We start from the raw sequence: 11943 nt of genomic DNA on the forward strand, positions 1-11943 counted from the left end.
TCCCCGGCTCTGGAGTCTCAGGGTCCCCGGCTCTGGAGTCTCAGGGTCCCCGGCTCTGAAGTCTCAGGGTCCCCGGCTCTGGAGTCTCAGGGTCCCCAGCTCTGAGGAACACCAAGTGCACTTCTTCCAAAGCAGATCTGTGTGCTCTTTAGCACCCACAATTCAATCCTTTTCACCAAGTGTTGAAAAGTATACTCCACACCCTTCACATGTGTGGGAAACCCCACAAAATGTACAAGAATGCAAACACATGCATTGTTCTCTCTATTCTGGGGTGTTATTGGACACCCCCTGAAACCTTTCAATCAACCCTCATCCATATTCCTCTTGGTGTGGTCTGTTTGGGAACCACATGCTTCAGGAATGCAAACTTCTAGCTCCACCTCACACATAAAATAACAAATAAACAACAACAACAAAAATACCCAGCACATGCCATTGATTCATGGTGACTCTGTTGGAATTTCTGAGGCTGTAAATCTTTATGAGAAGAGACTGGTCATCTTGTCCTGAGGAGTTGCTGGTAGATTTGAACTGCTGACCTTCCAGTTAACAGTACAACACTTAACACACTATGCCCCTAGAGCCCCTGATCATAGCTGGGGAAGAGGCTTAGTGATCTGCATTTTATAAGTATGCTAAATGAGTCTGTGTTCCCTTGTGTTTGAGGAACACTGGCCTGGTCTGTAATAATTTCATTAATATTCCTCAAGATTACTTTGATCATTAGTGACTCCTTAACTCTCTATAGGCTCACAGAGAGTTCGCAAGTTGTGAGAAAATGATAATTTTAAGGTCCAGTGTAAGGCACCTTTAAATTCAATCTGAACAGTTTCTTTGTAATATGGAGTCCCCCGTCTCTGTCCTTCCTCTGTCATTCTGAGCACACTCTGCTTGTATCCCTCAACTGCTCACCTAGACCTCTAGAGAAGCAGATTTTTTCCTATATGAGCTGCTGGACTTAGACCAAACTCTTCTTTCCTGGGCACCCAGGGATGGTTCTAGCCATACGTGGCCGCACAGTTGCCCTGGGCTCTTTTTCTGTCCTGGTCAGAGCTGCCACGCCCACAAGCACTTTCAGAGTTAGTGTACTTCCCCAGCTCCACCTCTGGTTCCCTAACTCTGCCTCTCAGTACTCCCCTCCCCACCCCCACTTTCTTATATTTTTACTGGTTTGCATATAGTCATTCATGTATATTGTATTTAATGAATGCACATTGTGATTTTAATTTTTTAATAAAATTTTTATTTTGTACTGGTTTATTTACAAATGCATATACATTGTTTCCCACACTGGATCTTTCTTTTCCTTTACCTATCCCTCTATTCCTCCATCAAATTATGCAACCCTATGGTTACCCTCCCTGCCCATCCTCACCCCTCTACTCCTCCCCTCCCCTCCTTGGATCCTCATACACATTTTACTAGTTATCTTTCTACAAAAATGGTCATATGCAGTATTTGTCCTGATAGGACTGAGTTAGTTCACTAACTGGAATATGTTGTTTTGATTGCTGTCGAGCTGAGCATGACTCATAGTGACCCTCTGAACAAAAGACCTGAATGGAGCCTTTCTATAACTATTGTCATTTCTCAAAAGTTCAGAGAGTTTCCAGAGGCATGTTGTTTAGGAAGTGGATGCCACTCCTGCTTCCAAGCTTGGAATATACCCCGAGACAATTAGAACTGAGACACAAATAGATACTTAAACACCAATGTTCAAAGCAGCATTATTCACCATCACAAGAACATGAAAGTAGCCAAAATGTCCAACCACAAATGAATAGCTTGAGATATTATGGTACATGATGGAATACTATGCAGCATGCATGAGCAATGATTTTGAAAATCACTCCTTGAATTGGGAAGGACTGGAGAGTATTATGTTAAGTATGTTGTGTTTTATATAATCTTTCATTTATATTATATTTCATTCATGTACATCATGCTTTATACAATAATTCATATACATTGTATTTTATATGATTAATTATAATTGATCTATTCCCTGTCTTTTCAAGTCCCCTTTGAATCTTTCCTATTCCTTCAACCTCTCACCCACCCCCTAATCTCTGCTTCCCAGTCTTTATTACGTGTTCCAAGCATCGTCATCTCCGAGAGCTTCCAGCTTCCAGCTGCAGGAGTCTGCTCACATATGACTGCTTACGAGGTGCGCACTCTAAGTGCCCTACTCTCTATCACACAAAATCCCACCACTGTTAAGTCAATCCTAACTCAGGCCGACCCTAAGCTGGATGAGCCTCAGAATTTTCTTTGTTGTATTTACAGAAGCTGCTCACCAGGCCTTCTGTGGCTCTGTGGGGGGTGCCAACCACCTGCCTTGAGGTGAGCGGCAGCGTGCAAACTAGTTATGCCACTGTGGGATTGTCCTTCAAACACTTTACCATTCCCTGAAGTATATTTACTTCTTTCTTATTATTGTCTGTCTTTACTGCTTTCCCTATGGTGTGTTGACACCTTTCTGTCTACTGTACTTTTACTGGGGGTCCTTGGAACTTATCTGGTGCATCGTAGGTGTTCAAGAAGTGTCTGTTGAAAAGTTGAATGAGAACATGGACAAGTCAATGCATGTTTCAGTCTCTTCTAACTACACTGCAGCTCTAGTCCCTTCACCTTGCTATTATGTCTTTCTGTGAATCTACGATGTAGAATAAAGCCCCCTTAACTACCTCTCCCCTCACCCCTGGACTCTGCCACTGCCTCACTTCTAATCTGGAACACGTTCTTAACTATTTGCTACCTCAGTTCTGCCTTTTATTCATTTGTTGTTGCTGCTGAGTGCGGTGGAGCTGATTATGACTCCCAGTGAGTGATAGATCTGAACTTGTCCTGTCCTGTACTATCCTCATAGTCTCTGACATGCCTGAACCCATGGCCATAGACACTGAATCAATCCTTCTCATAGTCTTCCTCTTTCTCTGACCCTCTACCTATCCAAGCATGATGTCCCTCTCTAAGGAATAGACTCTACAAACAACACCCCTAAACTATGTGAGAAGTAGCTTTGCTGTCCTTGCCTCCCAAAAAGCACTGTAGTTGTACCTTCTCCAACACATATTTTTCTTTTGGTAGCTCATGAGATATTTGGTACTCTTCCCCAACTCCACAACTCAGAAGTATAATTCTTCTGGCATCTTTATTCATTGTCCAGCTCTCAGATGTACAGCAGGCGATTGGAAAGATCATGGATTGAATCAGGTGCACCTTAGTCTTTCAACAGACATCATTGTCCTTCAGGACTTATGAGAGGTCCCTGAAAATAGACATTCCACAGTTTACTTGTCTGCAATAATTTACCTAGGATTTATTAAGCCTCCACTATGTTTTCTAAGCAGAGCTTCCATGCTCAGAGTGGGTTAGGAAGAACGTCCCGGCAATTTAATTCTGAAATCAGCCAGTAAAAGTAGTGTGGACCACAATGGTCCAGTTCATAACCTGTCATGGGGAGAGTGTGACATTCTATTCCATTCTGCCTGGGGATGGGGCGGAGGAATAAACAGCACATAGCAATAACAATACTTCCCAAGTGCCGAGGATACAGCAGTAAATAAAACAAATAAAATCCCTGCCCTTAAAGAGCTTACATCTATGAAATGTAGAGAGACGAATTTTTAAAATAATAAAAAAGTAAATTATATAGTTAATTGTTGTTATTGTTGTGTGTCCTCCAGTCGGCTGGGACTCATAGAGACCCTTTGAACCCTGAAACAATCTCATGGTCTTCAACACATCTATCCCTATTACCCCAGGTACTATGTCAATCCATCTCATCGAAGGTCTTCCTCTTCTGTGCTGTCCCCCCACCCTTCTAAGCATGGTGTCCTTCTCCAAAGACTGGATCTTTCTGGCAACATGCTCACAGTATATGAGATGGAGCTTCAAAATCTTAGCCTCTAAGGGGTAACTTAGTTTCCTCCTCTCCTCTTGACCATGGTATGTTCAGTATTTTTCTCCAGCATCACAGCTCAAAGGGATCTGTTCTTCTGTCATCCTTAGTCTAGCTCTCTGATGCATAGCAAGTGATTGCAAAGACTATGGTCTGGATCAGGTGCACGTTAGTGTCCTAGTCAGTTCTGTAGGTCTTAGACTGACATCATTACTCTTTAGCAATTGAGCTTCAATCCATATTGCAGCAAACACTTCCGGTCCTCCTCAGTTTCAGCAAGCAAGATTGTGTAATCTGCATAACGTAGGTTGTTGAAGTCTCTTCCTTCAATCCTGATGTCATATTCCTCCTCATAAAGTCTAGCTTCCTAAATGATCTGTTCTGCATATAAATTGAAAAGGTATAGAGAAAGGTCACATCCCTGACACACTCCTTTCTTGGTTTTGAACCATGCCGTCTTTCCTTGCTCTGTTGTGACAACAAACAGCTTCCTGGTTCAAGGACAGGTTTCACATGAGCACCATCAAGTGTTCTGGGATCCTCATTCTCCTCAAGGTTAGCCACAATTTATTGTGATCCACACAGTCAAATGCCTTTCCATAGTCAATGAAACACAGATAGACATTCCTCTGGTACTCTCTGCTTTCAGGGAAGATCCATCTGACACAGGCTATGATGTCTCTAGTGTCATAGCCTCTTTTAAACCCAGATTGTATTTTGGGCAGTCCTCTCTTGGTGTACTGTCCCAGTTGTTTTTGGATAACCTTCAGCAGGACTTCGATTGTGTGTGTTATGAATCATAATGCTCAATAATTTCCACACTGTTGGACCACCCTTTTTTGGAATAGAAGACTAGGGGAATCCTGTCTTCTCTGAGACAGGATGGTAACAGAACTCCCCTCTCACAGAGGTGAGCAGAAGAATATGGAAGTTAGCAACCAGGTTACTTATTGTTTCTATTCTCATCCATGATTCTCTCTGGTACCATGTCTCAACTGTGTTTATGATTCACTGTAGCTGCATCTCTAGAATTCCATCACTGCTATAAACACTGGACTCTGGACTCTGTTATCTTTCCTGGCACTTGTTAAAATGCTAGCGTTCTCACAGTTACAGTAACAACTCACTTGCAGCTCCCTCTTCTCTGGAACCATCCACAACCCATAGGTGATGTGGAAGGAATAGCTTTGACTGCACCACAGAACCGCTGGCCCCTGAGCACTGAGTACTGGTTCTCAGTCCTGCATTCGCATCCCATGTGCTGCCCCACAGCCAGGAAGAACGTGTCCTCCCAGCTCGAGCCTACTCTTCAGCATTGTTCTTGTGGGTGAATGAATCACTTCTTCCATGGCAACATGCATGACACTACTGCTTGCCACATCCCACCACCCCAGCCTGTTTCTCTCTCTCTCTCCCTTGTCCTGAATACTTTCCTGCTCGATACTAATTGGATCACACTGCTCTAGTCTATGTATGTGTCAACCTCACCACCTCTCAGTTCCTGGACAGAAAGAAGGTCCTTAGCTAGTTTTCTTTGAAGACATTAGTCACTTAGGCAGCTCTTGGCAAATTGTTGCTAAATCTTGCTCAACTAAATATTGTACCTGTGTCAGATTATTTGCTTCAAAGCAAAGTTATAATTGTTTTTACAGTTCAAATCCACCAGTTCTCCACGGGCATATAAAGACAATTTATTGCCTCAGACACTCCCTGGGAGGGGGGCAGCAATGAGTCAGTTTCAACTTGATGGTACACAACGATAACAAAACCAACATAACTGTTTTATGAAAAATCAGACAAAGTAGATATTTATGGTGTTTTAATTTGACATATTTTCATTTTCTCCACCATTCACACAACTTGTTGCTGCTGAATCAGAATAGACTCATAGCTGACAATCCAGCTGATTTTCAAAGGTAAATTGCTTGAGAGGAAAGTGAATAGATCTATCCCATGGAACCGCTGCTATGTCTAACTGCCAACTGTCCTTGGGATAACAGCTCATCTCCCTCCACCAGGGCCCCTTCACACAAGCAGCCCTGTGTGTGTGTGTGTGTGTGTGTGTGTGTGTGTGTGTGCGCGCGCGCATGCAAATGATCCTTCCACAATAGTTCCAGGGAAGCGTTCTTTTGATCTCAGCATCAGTAAGCTTGTCAATGCTATTGTGCCACCACGTTGACCACAATTCATGGAGACCCTCTGAACAACACATCTGCTCTTTGCCTTATCCTGTGTCCTTCTCATCATCTCGGATACATTTGAGCCCATTGCTACACTTTGCTGCATCAGTGCATCTTGTTGAGGTCTACCTCTCTTCCACTCCACCTTTCTCAGTCTAATGTCTTTTCCCAAGGATCGCTTCTCCTAACAAATGCCCAAACTAGGTGAGAGGAAGTTGCACCATCCTTGTCTCTAAGTTTACCCTGGTTGCATTTTCTCCAAAATGTATCAGTTGGTTTTGTTTGTTTGGGTTTTTTGTTCATTTGTTTGTTTTCATTCCATGGGGATATTCAGTACTCTTCTGCAACATTGCAGTTTAAAGTCATCTATTCATCATCCTGACTCATTATCTTAAATTCAGATGCAAATAATTAAAAAGACTGTGACTTGGACCAAGTTCACCTTAGTCTTAAAATGGAACTTCTCACTTCTTAACACTTAAGAGAGGTCTTTGACAGTATATATTCCCAGTGTAACATGTCTTTTTAAATTTTTTTCTTATTTCTGGTACAAAGGGTGTTTATTATTGATCCAAGCAAGTTGAAAGAGTTGACAGCTTCAATCTTTTCTCCATTTATGGTGATGTATTGCATCTCAACACGAAGAAAAGAAACATTTTAGCCACTAGAGGTAAAGGTAACATCATGATGCTTGGAGAAAGGGTTGAGACTGCCAACGATTTCATCTTACGTGGATCCACAATAAGTACACTTGGTCAAGGATCTCTTAAAATTATTGAGAAGTCATCACAATAAGATAAAAGTAAATAATCCAATTAAAAAATGGGTGCAGGATATGAACAGACACTTCACCAAAGAAGACATTCAGATGGCCAACAAGCACATGAAGAAATATTCAAAATCCCTAGCTCAAAGAGAGATGCAAATCAAAACAACTATGAGATATCATCTCGCTCTGTAAGGATAGCAAAATTTAACAGAACGGCAAGCAACAAATGCTGGCGAGGTTGTGGAGGAACCGGAACCCTTATTTACTGTTGGTGGGAGTGTAAAATGGTACAACCACTGTAGAAGGCGGTATGGTGCTTTCTCAAAAAGTTGCAAATAGAGATACCATTTGACCCAGCAATTCCACTACTGGGAATATACCCTAAAGACACCATAACTGACATCTAAGCAGATATATGGACACCCATGTTTATTGCAGTTTTTTCACAATAGCAAGGAATTGGAAACAACCCAAGTGCCCATCAACAAATGAATGGATAGAGAAGTGGTGGTATATTCACACAATGGAATACTACACAGCATTGGAAAACAAGGAACTCATGCAATATTTTTCAAAATGGGTGACCCTGGAGGACATTATACTGAATGAAATATCTCAGTCACAAAAGGACAAATATTGCATGGTGCCAATGTTGTAGAATGGAACTGACATCAGGGTTGGGGTAAGACTGGGAAAAACGGAATAAATTATGTATACTACAGTGAAACAGATGAAGGAGAGAACAGTTTAAACGTGATATATGATAAAGTATTATGGTTATCACAAGAGTCCAGAATGAAGGTTGCATAGTGGAGTGTACTCAGGGTGGGGTTGGGGCTGTGGGGAGGATTGTACACCAATAAAAGCATTTTTCTTTTACTTTTCAAAGAGAAGAGGGAACTGGAGGGGAGGGGTGGACAGGGAGAAAAGTGCACCAATGAATGAATGGAAATCCAAAATCTCTGTAAATGTTCATTAAAATTAAGAAAATAAAATTTAAAAAAATTGAGGAGTAATGATGTCAGTTTAAGGACTAACGTGTATCTGATGCAGGTCATGATCTCAGTCACTTACAGTCATTTGAGAGCTGGGCAATTACTAAGGATGGCAGAAGAAGAATTGATGCCTTTTGTCTATGTTGTTGGAGAAGTGTGCTAAAGATCTCACAGACTGCCAAAAAAACCCCAACAACCCCAGATGGGTATGTTTTGGAAAAAGTGTAGCCAGGATGCTCCTTAGAGGCAAAGATGATGAAGTGTCAGCTCACATATTTTGCACATGTTGCTAGGAGAAATTATTCTTTGAAGAGGGACATCATACTTGGGAAGGTGGAGCAGTGGTGAAAGGAAGGCCCTAAACCAAGTGGACTGAGAGGCAACTTCATGATAGGTGGAGAAATGATTGAGACTATCAATGACTCTATCTTACTTGGAGCCACAATCAATACTCTTGGTACCAGCAGTTAAGAGATCAACAGATATATTGCACTGGGAAAGTCTGTCATCAGGGATCTCTCCTGATTGTTGAGGAGCAATGATGTTGGCTTGAGGACTAAGGTGCACCTGATTCAGGTTATGATCTTTCCACTCACTTGCCATGCATCTGAAAACTGAACAAGAAAGAAGGATAACAGAAGAATTGATGCCCTTAAACTGTGATGTTGGAGAAGAGTATTGAATATCCTATGGGATGCCAAAAGAACAAACAGATATGTCTTGGAGAAGGTGCAGCCAAAATGTTCCTTGGAGATGAAGATGATAAAGCTTCATCTCATATACTTTGGGCATGTTGTTAAGAGAGCCTATTTCTTAGAGAGGGACAACATGCTTGGAAAGGTAGAGGGACTGTGGACGACAGGAAGACCCTCAACCAGGTGAACTGACACAGTGAGTGATGGCAGCAATGGACTTGAGCGTGTTAGAGATTATGAGGATGGTACAGGATAGGGCAGCGCTCAGATCTATTGTTTCTGTGAGTTGTACTTGACTTTATGGTACGTAACAACTACCACCACTCTATTGGTCCAGTGGGGAGCATTTTCTTCTTCTTTTTTTTTTAAATAAAATGTATACTTTATTTGGTATTAATAGGTTTGAACATATTCTTTATTTCCATTTATTCATTGTTGTGCATTTTCTTCCTACCCACCCTCCGCCCCCCAGTTTGCTTTTTTCTTTGGAAAAAAGTTCTTTCATTGTTATACAATCCGGCCCCTCTTCCCCAGACTTTACTATGCAACTCTTATGCTGGACTCTTGTCATGTTGATAATACCTAATCATTTGTTCCTTTTATACAATTCTCACTCTTGTCTGTTTGCTGTGGACATTATTAACCTCTCTTTTCTTAGTTTTCTCCCAATCCCCATGTCAGTCTTGTTCTATAATAGTGGCATTATACTGTATTTTGTCTTTTTTGTGACTGAGGTATTTCACTCAGCCTAATGTCCTCCATGGTCACCCATTTGGTATAATATTTCATGAGTTCTCTATTTTCCAGTGTTACAGCTACATAATATTCTATTGTGTGAATATACCACAGCTTCTCTATATATTTGTTTGCTGATGGGCACTTGGGCTGTTTCCAACTCTTTGCTATTGTGAACAAAGCAGCACTAAACATGGGTGTGCATATGTCTGCCAGGGTGACAGTTCTAGTTTCTTTAGGGCATATTCCCAGTAGTGGAATTGCTGGATCAAATGATTTTTCTATGTCCAACTTTTTGAGAAAAGACCATACTGCCTTCCATCATGGTTGCACCATTTTACACTCCCAGCAACAGTGCATAAGGGTTCCAGTCTCTCCACAACCTCGCCAGCATTTGCTGCTTGCTGTTCTGTTAATTTTACTATTCTTACTGGGTGAGATGATATCTCATAGTTGTTTTGAGGATTTTATTTTCTTGATGTGGAGACATAATCCAAAGTGACCTTCTGCAGCAAATATTCTCTTCATTTTGAGTAGGTAAAGTTGTGTCATCTTCATAATGTAGGTTTTTGATGAGTCTTCCTCTAATCCTGCATACATATTCTTCTTCATTGAGGCCAGCTTCTTGAAGGGTTTGTTCTGCATACAGATTCAATAGGCATGGAGAAACAGCCCCGATGCACACCTTAATAAACATAGGTATTAATATTGAATGACGCCTCATTAGAATAAATAGTCCACCTCCCAACCCCTGATGGAACTGCTGTGACCATTTCCTAGTTAAGGCTCACTGAAATTGAAAACTCTTCTCAACACCATCTACTTAGTTGGCAGTTGGGTGGCTGAACTACAGGGACAAACACCAGTAGCATAGGGTTCTAAGTGGCCATGGGATGCAAAGAGGTAAATTTGAACTCCGATCTGCCTCCTAGTTCCTTTCTTCCACAAATATTTTCCTTCTATATTTGGAAGGTACGCGTTCCTTACTCATAAGGATAATTTGAGCATGACAAATGTCATGATTCATACATAGCAACCTTTGCTCATGAGGGCTTTTAAAACTTTAAGTAGCAGATGCTATTTCTAGTGATCTTAAAATACAGGAGAATCATATAAAGCCCGGAGATGGGGATGTGGCCATGGGAACCCAACCTTGTAGAAAATCTAGCAACTCCATTTCACTCTCCAGCTGAGAGCTTTGATTTTTCTATTCCAATACCGGCTTCTTCCCCACCCTTACCCCCACTTATTGCAGACTCATTTTCTCTGCTTAGTTCACAAGGAAGAACAGCTCCTGGAAATACCACATTGCCATTTTCTCTGTTCAGGGGTCTCATTGCCAGATTCTGGGGGAAAAGAATGAATACTTTGATCCCGTGGCAGGTACTTGCAGTGTGAGTCCTGCATACCCTTGGCTCTTGGCAGTGGTCTACACACTATCTATGCTATGTGATTGTAGAATGTGATTCTCAGGAAAAGATGCACATGGGACCAGGCCCAGCATCCTGTGCTGTTGAGTTAGTTTTTGTCTCACAGTGAGGCCAAGTGACAGAGAATTGGGGCAGAGAGAGATCTGTTAAATTCAAGTCACACCACCAGGCAGTACCACCCCCTCAGCATAGACTGTAGCTCAATGAATTCTTGGGTGAAAAAAACATGCTTCTTTATAGAGTTTCACTGAGTTTCTATATTTATGATGATAGAAAATTGCACCATGACTGTTGTATGATGGTAAGACAACTTGCTGATTCATATAATTGGTCTCATTGAATTGTTGACTTGGCATATGTTATGTTAGATTTTAATTACAATTGTTAAATGGAAAAAGAAACAAGAAATACTTCTCTTGACTCCAGAATGACCAAGGATTATTTTTGACCTTCATCTCTTTACTCTTTGATTCCTCTCTCCCCATCTGGTAGGTTTTGCTTCAGTGTGTGAAAGTAATGCTTTTGCTCCCTCCACAGGCCAGAGATCCCTCGGGCTAGTTTTCAGACAAGGCATCTTCTGGGGTACCTGATCCCCACCCTGAAACTCAAGACATGTATCTAGCTCTTCCCTCCCAAGGGCTGACTGCTCAGGAGGTGCCCCTGATTGGTTCCTGATTGGCTAAGTGAGCCGAGGACACCTGGGTGTCCCTGCAAAACCAGCACCACAATAATCCTTTGGGGAGGACCTTGGTTTCTGATTTGGGTCTCATTGCCTTGGCTTTTTGTAGTAGCTAAAACCTGACATTTGTGTGGTATATTCACACAATGGACTACTACACTGCATTGAAAAACAAGGAACTCATGCAATATTATTCAAAATGGATGCTGAGTGAAATATCTCACAAAAGGACAAATACTGCATAGTGCAACCGTAAAATAGGACTGACACCGGGGTTGGGGGGAGACTGTGAAAAAGGGGATAAATAATGTAGACTGCATTAAAACAGATGAGGGAGAAAACTTTAAAAGGGATATGTGATTAGGTATTATTGTCATGACAGGAGTTCAGAACAAAGGCTTCATAGTGGAATGGACTTGGGGGGAGGGATTGTATACCAATGAAATAATTTTTCTTTTACTTTTCAAAGAGAAGAGCAAACTGGAAGGGAGGGGTGGGCAGGGAGAAAAGTGTAATAATGAATGAATGGAACTCCAAAGTCTCTGTAAATTTT

Source organism: Elephantulus edwardii, unplaced genomic scaffold (assembly GCF_000299155.1).
Source record: "Elephantulus edwardii isolate Elephantulus edwardi_28Jun2011 unplaced genomic scaffold, EleEdw1.0 scaffold00169, whole genome shotgun sequence".
In the NCBI taxonomy this organism is placed as follows: Eukaryota; Metazoa; Chordata; class Mammalia; order Macroscelidea; family Macroscelididae; genus Elephantulus; species Elephantulus edwardii.